The sequence below is a fragment of the Lygodium microphyllum genome, chromosome 15 (genome assembly GCF_053477565.2).
Source record: "Lygodium microphyllum isolate KBCC chromosome 15, Lygodium_microphyllum_v1.1.10, whole genome shotgun sequence".
NCBI lineage: Eukaryota > Viridiplantae > Streptophyta > Polypodiopsida > Schizaeales > Lygodiaceae > Lygodium > Lygodium microphyllum.
In genome coordinates, this window is record NC_141149.1 from 107752626 (window position 1) to 107763053 (window position 10428).

Here is a 10428-nt window from a genome sequence, read left to right on the forward strand (position 1 = left end):
AGAAGAAAAAGGAGAAGGCTATCTCACATTTGAACTATGATGCCGCCGAAGAAAGTCCAAGATGTAGCTGCGGGAGGGTCATCTCCCGGTATCCATGTGGATATCTCACCTCAAAGCCAAGTTTTTTTTCTTCTTGGTGTTAATTCGGTTTTGAGTCGATCATGCAAAGAAAAATTGTTAAGGATAGGATATATTTGTTCGAGTTATTTTTAAACGAAGGAGTTAGCTTATGAATGACAATGTATACAACTTAACTTTCTTCAAATTGCATCAAGCATTATAAAATTACAAGCAAGATTAACCATTTACTATAGTAATATATTCCTAAAGTGTAGAAATTATATCTTGCACCATTAGTCTTATTCCCTTTCGCAACGATTCATGGTAAATAGCTAAATTCAAGAAAGGTTTCTTCAATGCTCAAATTACTAGGGAGTTATCTTTGCCAGTTGCATATCTTAGCAAGGAAATTGTTGTTATTTGGCATGAGTTCATCTTTAAAGGAGGAGGAAGTTAGATGTTAGGAATTAACAAGTATAAAAATTAGATATACGAATTCATTTGGAAAGAAAATGTAAAAGGGGACTGCTGGATGACACTCTATTAACACTTTTCCCCTGCTATTTGAGGACTTGGAACTAATAAAGTGTGTATACACCAATTTCACAGCTAGGCCTTTTTGTTCCAAGAAGTATTGTCGCTCTTTGTATCACCTTGGCATTATGCTATATGCCAAATTAAACTATATTGATTGGGAAAGTAAATTGTCACAAGGGTAGTAAAACCGTGACAAGACGATTAATATTACCTTCCAAAAAGATAACTGAACCAATCTAAACATAGAAACATTCATACCCTAAACACTTGACTACTTTGCTTACCGTAGGGACAATAAATTCATAAGGATAAGAAACTAGGGTTTGTCCCTAAGATTCTTAGATGAAGAAACCCTAGGCCTGACATATGTCAGCTTAAAGAATCTAAACAGATTATTCCATCGCAGGACTTGCGTAACATGTATGAAATCATTTTGTGATTGATCCACAAGGAGAAGAGGGAAAAACCCTCATCAAGGATGACAGATCCTTACGCAAGTTATCTTGCAAAAAGACGTATTTTTGGGTATCCTTCTAAATAAGGAAAGTTGTAAACCAGAAACTAGCATATCTAAGGTACCTTAGGGTTAACCAAGTTGGGTATGCCCTACACCAGAATGTAAGAGATCTTGCCAAGTTACAAGACACCTTGGGAACGAGTGCTGATACACTCAAAAAGGAAAGAACACTTCCTTAGCAGTTTGCCATACAACTGGGTTGATTAATGGAAATGTTTGTGCTTGCTAGAGATTTTAGGGCTCTGTTTGAATTATGAATTACAAATTAAATACGTACCTATACTTCAGGTTAAAGGCCTAAAGGGAGAGGCAGCTTCAGTTACCCCCGACTGCCTGCCTGACCCTAACCAAGGGGGTTGTTTGACCGCACCGGGAACGTGGACCGAACCCGCCATGAGAGGTCTCTCCGTTGAGTTCTACTTGGAGCAGGAGGATGCTTGGGTGCCAAAAGGGCTCTAGCCGTAAATCCCTCGCCTTCCGGGTCCTACACAAGAGGCTAACGTGACTCGGGATTGGATCTCGAGGCCCGCATACTAGTTGACGGGCGAAAGCTTGGAATAGTGATCCCTGGAGATTACTGGTTAGCCTTCGGGCAGATTATGGAAAATCCTACGAGCGGAACTCCTTGTATTTCAAAGATAAAATGATGAAATGTTAAAAGAACTTGCTTGATGTTGTTTTCTATGTCACGTGATAAGATTACGTGAAGGAACCAGTGCTTAACAAGGTTAATTAAAGAAGCTGATTGTTATATGTCAAATTAATGTGTTAGATAATTACATAACTAAAACAAACCGATGAAAGTGCGGAGGATGAGCCATGGGTCCGTCCTACAGTTGGGTGGTCCCGGTTAGCCTGGAACTTTTCTCAAAAATCTCGAAGAACAGCGAAATGATCATCATCATCAAAAAGAATAACGAGAACAATGATCTAGAGTTACGTCTTACTCGATTTACGATGTTTTAGGGGAACGGAATGGGACTATGCCTTATGGCAGAGAGGTTGAGCTTTGCATCCCTCTCGTTTCCCATTCTTCTTGAACCAAGTGTAGTGTGAATCCGCTTCGGACCTGGCGTTTCTGCGTAAAGTAGTTCGCTCGGGTCTGACGCTAGTTGTTGTTAGCTAATGACCAAACAAGAAAACCCTAATTTCGATCGAACCTAAGTGGGAAACGGCCAGGATACTTCCACTACGTGGTAGATGTGGAAAGACCTAGATCACAAAACCCGTAACATTCCTCGGGAGTGCCGGGCGGAGTTTTTTAGGCATCCTTTCCGATGGACTGCTAAGACGTGTCTTGGATGATACCAGGGGACACATTACAGTTGGTATCAGAGCCAACCAACAACGGAATTGTTTTTATGAGATCTCAATAAAATGAAGTAAAGAAATTGTTGCTGTCCAAACATTTCCTCATCTTCAATGCTGTCATGCAGAACTATGAAGCGTGGAACAAGTTTTTGGTGTTTCGGGTCATGTTTATGACTGCAATGCATTCTCCGCTTTATAGACAAAGAATTGGGATGATGAACATCCTGGAGCAGATTTATAATCCATCACCTTTATACATAGAACGAAGATGGACGGGGTCTTTAGGAATCTACTACATAGCTGCCCACCGGTTCGCTTATCTACAGACCAACCTAAAGAGGATCAAGTGGTTGGAAGACTTGAAAGTCGTGAAGCTATTCATTTTTGTGGAAGCTCACGTAAATTCGACTTTACATATTCAAGGTTGGAGGGTTGAAATGAACTCATATGTATATGAGGAAGTAACCCGTGTAATCCCAACTGACAGGATTAAAGTATTGGGCTGCCATGAGAAGTATGGATTCCAACAAAAAGGGTATCCCGAACTTCCAATGAATTATCGATTCCTAAAGATCCATGACCCAAAACCCTACTATTACATAGTTCCTGTAGACAAATGCAATACAACGTTGTTCTCCCCAAACTGAATGTAATGATTGGATTATCATCACACGAGACGTTGTATAAGGTTATGCCCATGTAAATATAAATAAAGATTTATTTTATCAATATCTAGTTGTGCATCAGAGTTGTTAAAAAGTTAATTAGCTTCATTATTTACGAGATAGCTGAACTAAAGATAAGCTAACGTCAATTATCATATAATAACATTAAGAAAACTTTTATTCAGGCACAACCCTAGGTACAGGTTCCAAATTCGCCCCCTACATCAAGTACTGCTGTGACCCAGGAGAAGAAGTTTCTCCTCAAGCAGATAAAGCCACCCGAGTTTGACAGGAGAGGCAGATTCGTCCAGTCTGATGCTGAAATTTGGATTGAATCTATGGAGGATTACTTTGAAGCAGCTGGTACTGCACCTACCAATCAGGCCATGCTCGCCAAGTTAAAACTCACTAGCGAAGCCAGACTTTGGTGGAAACAATGGTGCAGGGATCAAGGGACTTCAGAGGGGTCCGTTACCTGGGAGAAGTTAAAGAAAGCCGTGTAGGGGAGATATTTGCCACCTGCATATCGTACACAGAAAATGAATGAGTTCTACGAGCTAAAATAGCTAGGACTCACCCTTGACGCATACTACTCTAAATTTGTCTCTCTTAAAGTATGCGCCACAGATGGACACAACACAGCAGGTGTCCAAATTTTGCGCGGGCTTAAATCTACCCATAAATACCCGTCTCGAATCTATGCGTCCATTAGATCTTCAGGATTCACTCATTCGAGCGGCACCTATAATTCAGGAGGTGCAAGCTAGACCAAGGGGTAATAAAACTTGGTCCTATAGTGACCCGAACAGAGGAGCATTCAGACCTCAAGTGAAGAGAGTTCAAGGTCACAATCAGGGACAAAGGAAGAAAGCAAGGACAAATAACGTCAACAACTTTGTTCCTACTCAAAGTAATGGCCGAAACCTCCGTTGTTTCCACTGCAAATGAACCCGGTCACTTCAAGAGGCAATGTCCCAAGCTCAGGGGGGGACATCGTCAAAGGCCTTTCCAAGGTGCAGGCCGCGGTCAAGGAGCCGCCACCTGTGGAAGAAGAAGGATCGCTTGCATTGCCAATAGGCAAAGATGCGAAGAAGAAGAAGAGAAAGATCCGACTATGGAAGCAGAATTCGAAAGAGCGACAGTCCATGCCGCTTTACACAAGAAAGGGCCGAATCGCCAGTTCTCGGTGATTCAGACGCCGTCGGACTATCAAGATAAAGATTTCAAAACCTTGATTGATTGTGGCAGTACACATTTCTTTATCTCACCAGCATGTGCAAAAAGATTAGGAATAGCCACAGTAGAAGCACCTACCCTGCTTGTGGAATTGGCAAACGGTCGTGAGGTAACTTGTACCAGGCAAACTGCTAAGGTGGAATTCTTTCTGGGAGGAAAGAAGACTTTAGTCAAATTCAGAGTCATGAATTTAGGTATCCATGAGTGTCTACTCGGGATGGATTGGCTTAAGTCTAATGACGCCCACATCCACTGTGGAAAGGGTCAAGTTTCCTTTCGAAACTCTGAAAGGGAATTTGTCACAACTCAAGGTGAGGTAGGAGTGCCAAGAATCCAATTAGCCAAAGTATCTCGGATCATAAAAGGAGTTAGAAAAGGATTACCCGTTTACCTTATCAAACTCAACAAGTTAGATCAAAAGCAAGAGTCTCATGAAGGACCTTCTTGGCTAAAGGAATACGTTGACGTATTCCCTGAGGAATTGATTGAACTTCCGCCTCCAAGAGAAGTAGATCATGAAATTAGGCTAGTGCCTGGAGCTGCACCAACTACAAAGAGACCTTATAGAATGTCCATACCTGAAGCAATTGAGTTGAAGGAACAGCTCAAGCAACTGTTGGATCAAGGTTACATCCGGCCTAGCAACTCACCGTGGGGAGCTCCAGTACTATTCCAGAAAAAGAAAGATGGGACACTTCGACTATGTATTGATTACCGAGGGTTGAATCAATCAACAGTCAAGAACAAGTATCCTATTCCTAGAATAGATGAGCTTCTTGATCGTCTTCAAGGTGCAAAGATCTTCTCCAAGATTGATCTCAGGTCAGGTTACTATCAGATAAGGATCAAGGAAGAAGATATTCCAAAAACAGCCTTCAATACAAGATATGGGCACTTTGAGTTCTTGGTTATGTCATTTGGGCTTACAAATGCACCTGCCACCTTCAATAGATTAATGCAGGATATTTTTAGACCATATCTTGATGATTTCTTGCTTGTCTTCTTCGATGACACTTTAGTCTATTCCAAACAAGAAGAAGATCATGAACCTCAACTTCAGATTGTCCTTGAGACAATGAGGTTTCATAAGTTGTATGCAAAAATGAAGAAGTGTGCATTCTTCAAGCGTCAGATTGAATATCTGGGATTCATAGTATCATCAGAGGGAATATCAGTAGACCCAGCCAAAGTCAGAGATGTGCTTGAATGGCCAATACCAATATCCGTCAAAGAAATATGTAGCTTTCTTGGATTGACAGGATGGTATAGGGTCTTCATCAAAAACTATGCTTTGATTGCAGCACCTCTTACAGACTTACTAAAGAAGCAGACTTCTATTACATGGTCAACTTCCGAACAAAATAGCTTCGACAAATTGAAGCAAAGTTTGGTATCAGCACCTATTCTAAAACTTCCTAACCTCAATAAGGAGTTCGAGGTAGTAACTGATGCTAGCATTCTTGCCTTGGGGTGTGTACTTATGCAGGAAGGTCATCCAGTAGCATACTCTTCAAGGAAATTGAAGAGCTATGAAAAGAATTATGCCAAGCATGATCTAGAATTACTAGCTGTCATCCATGCTCTAAAACTTTGGAGACACTACCTGTTGGGTAACAAGTTTACTCTAGTAACCGATCATAAGAGTCTCAAATGGATTTTTACCCAGAACGAGCTTAACATGAGGCAACGTCGGTGGATTGAAGTATTGGAGGAATATGATTTTGAAATCAAGTACCGACCAGGGAAGGAGAATGTAGTTGCCGATGCACTCAGTCCCAAGGCATCCCTAAATTCCCTAATCTTGCAGAATCCATCAACGGCCAGATCTCTGGCTACAAAGGTATCTATGCCAAACAACCCTATACTTGAACTAGCTAGAGAGGAAGCATGCCATGATTTGACCTACCAAACAATGATAAAGGAAATATCTACCAAGGAGCAGAATCAGAAGTTGCAAGCTAAGTATCAGGAATTTTCCATTGATAATGGACTTGTCTACTACAGAACAAGGCTGTGTATACCAACAAGCCAGTCACTTAAGCAGAAGATATTATGGGAAGCTCATGATTCTCCTTTCGCAGGACATCCTGGCTATGCAAAAACTCTTAATGCAGTTAGGAAGAGCTACCATTGGGAGAGGCTTAAAGGTGACGTTCTCAAGTATGTCACTGAATGTTTGTCTTGCCAACGTATCAAGGCCGAACATGTAATGATGCCAGGGAAACTGCAACCGCTTGACATTCCCCAAATGAAATGGGAATTCATCAGTATGGATTTTGTTGTGGGCTTACCCCAAGTCCAAGGAGGATACAATTCCATTATGGTTGTGGTTGACATGCTTACCAAGGTTGCACACCTGATCCCAGTAAAAACAAACTATAAAGCCTTCGACATTGCAAGATTGTTTATCAAGGAGATATTCAAGCTACATGGGTTACCTAGAAGAATCATTAGCGATCGAGATTCTCTCTTCACATCACACTTCTAGAGAGCTATCTTTGAAGCTATTGGGACTCAACTCTGCTTTAGCACCGCCTATCATCCCCAAACGGATGGCCAAACAGAGCGAGTAAATCAAGTCATCGAGGATATGCTTAGGGCATACTGCTATCGAGAGCCGAAGAGGTGGATTCAATACTTGCCATTAGTTGAATTTGCCTACAATGCTTCTTACCAGCAGAGCATTCAAATGACCCCTTTCCAGGCATTGTATGGTCATAATTGTCGAAGTCCCCTAAACTTTTCTGATCCAACCCTAAGAGTTGAAGCTTCAAGACAAATGTTGGAGGACATGGATGATCAAATAAGGTCAATAAGACAAGACATACAAGCGGCCAAGGATAGGCAAAAGGCATACACTGATTTGAAACGTCAAGATAGAATCTTCAAAGAAGGAGACGTTGTCTTTATTCGGGTACGCCCTAAAAAGAGTTCTCTATCCCTAGGAGAATGCAAGAAGCTTAGTCCAAGGTATTGTGGGACATATAAAATCCTCAAATGCCTAGGACCCAATGCTTATAGATTGCAACTCCCGGAGAACCTAAAGGTTCACAATATATTCCATATCAGCTTATTAAAAAAATATATATACCCAATCCTAATCATGTACTTGATGACCAACAAATTGTAATGCCTAGTCAAGGAGTCTTTGAACTAAGGCCAGAAAGGATCTTAGATGTTAGGGAAAGACAGTTAAGATCTAGAACCTTGAAAGAATGCCTTGTCCAGTGGAAAGATTATCCCGAAGAGGATGCCACTTGGATAGATGAAAGCTCTCTCAACCATCAATATCCCCAGTTTATCTCGAGATGAGGACATCTCGATTCCTCCAAGGGGGAGAGAATGTAATATTCCACGTTAATAAAAAATAAATTAGTTAATGGAATTTTTCTTATTCCCCCCTTATCCCTCCAGCCGACTGACGAGCTAGAGGGGGAGGGGAATAGAAGGAGCTACTAAGCTCCTTGGTGGAGCCTTTGGAGGGAGGGAGGACATACGTGTCACACGCAGGGAGGGAAGATCCCCCTCTCCTCCCCTATTTAAATCAGGGTCGACACACAGAAGGGGGGCCGGAAGATCAAGAGGGAAGCTGCCATGATTTCGTGAGGGGGTCGTGAAGAGGGGAGAGCCAGGATACGACCAAGGGAAGTAAGGGAGGGCTGCCAAATACCCTGTGCTGCTGCCATGACGAAAGGAGGGAGGGAGTGCCGCCATAACGTCGCAGAGAGAGAGGGCCTAAAGGAGGGAGAAGCCAAGGGACATAAGCACACCTGTTGGTGAGGAGCCGCCACGAATTTTTGCCACCTGGGCATAGCCGTCGACCGGCAGCCCTGAAGCCCGCCCAGCTCACGTGGCGTGAAGCCTTAGAAGCTTCCACAGGGAATCTTCTAAGGGGCCTCCTAAGCCCCCTTTCACCCCCCCTTCTTATGCTTTTTTTTAAAAAACCTTTTTTTTTTCCCCTCCCCCGTGTTAACCCTTAAGCCCCTTTCCCCCCTTTAAGCCCTTCCTTAGCCTTGGGAACCAACACCCCCCCCCCCCCCTCCCCCCCGGGGTTTCAAAAAGCCCCTTAGCCTTCCCATGGTTTTTGGAACCACACACCCCCCTAGGATTTCAAATTCCCCCTTTCCCTTAAGCCCTTGTTTCCCCCCCTCCTGGGTTTTTATTCTCCCTTAAGCCCTTGTTTCCCCCCTCCCGGGTTTTTATTCTCCCTTAAGCCCTTGTTTCCCCCCCTCCCGGGTTTTTAATTCCCCCCTAAGCCCTTGTTCTTTTCCCCCCTCTTAGCTCTTTAGACTATTCAAGTCACACCCATAGACCTACTTTGTCTTTAGGCTACCTTGCGGACTTCCATTCTCTTGCATTAATTCCTTCACTCACTTTCTAGATCTTTTTGTGCAAGTGCTCTCTTAGTTGAGCTTTGTGTTCTTAGTTTTATCAAACAAGCCGGTATCCACACACTCCCATGTCCTAAAAAAATCCAATTCATCATCATGGCCTCGTATGGTATCCTGTAAGGAAGAAATAGCCGTGAGATAAAAGATAGGGAGGGAAGTAGAGGGAGTGAAAAGAGGGAGTGAAGGAGGAAGAGTGGGAAAAAGGTAAAAGAAAAGGAAGGAGAAGACGGTGGAATTCCAAGAAGAAAAAGGAGAAGGCTATCTCACATTTGAACTACGATGCCGCCGAAGAAAGTCCAAGATGTAGCTGCGGGAGGGTCATCTCCCGGTATCCATGTGGATATCTCATCTCAAAGCCAGGTTTTTTTTCTTCTTGGTGTTAATTTGGTTTTAAGTCGATCATGCAAAGAAAAATTGTTAAGGATAGGATATATTTGTTCGAGTTATTTTTAAACGAAGGAGTTAGCTTATGAATGACAATGTATACAACTTAGCTTTCTTCAAATTGCATCAAGCATTATAAAATTACAAGCAAGATTAACCATTTACTATAGTAATATATTCCTAAAGTGTAGAAATTATATCTTGCACCATTAGTCTTATTCCCTTTCGCAACGATTCATGGTAAATAGCTAAATTCAAGAAAGGTTTCTTCAATGCTCAAATTACTAGGGAGTTATCTTTGTTAGTTGCACATCTTAGCAAGGAAATTGTTGTTATTTGGCATGAGTTCATCTTTAAAGGAGAAGGAAGTTAAATGTTAGGAATTAACAAGTATAAAAATTAGATATACGAATTCATTTGGAAAGAAAATGTAAAAGAGGACTGCTGGATGACACTCTATTAACACTTTTCCCCTGCTATTTGAGGACTTGGAACTAATAAAGCGTGTATACACCAATTTCACAGCTAGGCCTTTTTATTCCAAGAAGTATTGTCGCTCTTTGTATCACCTTGGCATTATGCTATATGCCAAATTAAACTATATTGATTGGGAAAGTAAATTGTCACAAGGATAGTAAAACCGTGACAAGACGATTAATATTACCTTCCAAAAAGATAACTGAACCAATCTAAACATAGAAACATTCATACCCTAAACACTTGACTACTTTGCTTACCGTAGGGACAATAAATTCATAAAGATAAGAAACTAGGGTTTGTCCCTAAGATTCTTAGATGAAGAAACCCTAAGCCTGACATACGTCAGCTTAAAGAATCTAAACAGATTATTCCATCGCAGGACTTGCGCAACATGTATGAAATCATTTTGTGATTGATCCACAAGGAGAAGAGGGAAAAACCCTCATCAAGGACGACAGATCCTTATGCAAGTTATCTTGCAAAAAGACGTATTTTTGGGTATCCTTTTAAATAAGGAAAGTTGTAAACTAGAAACTAGCATATCTAAGGTACCTTAGGGTTAATCAAGTTGGGTATGCCCTACACCGGAATGTAAGAGATCTTGCCAAGTTACAAGACACCTTGGGAACGAGTGCTGATACACTCAAAAAGGAAAGAACACTTCCTTAGCAGTTTGCCATACAACTGGGTTGATTAATGGAAATGTTTGTGCTTGCTAGAGATTTTAGGGCTCTGTTTGAATTATGAATTACAAATTAAATACGTACCTATACTTCAGGTTAAAGGCCTAAAGGGAGAGGCAGCTTCAGTTACCCCCGACTGCCTGCCTGACCCTAACCAAGGGGGT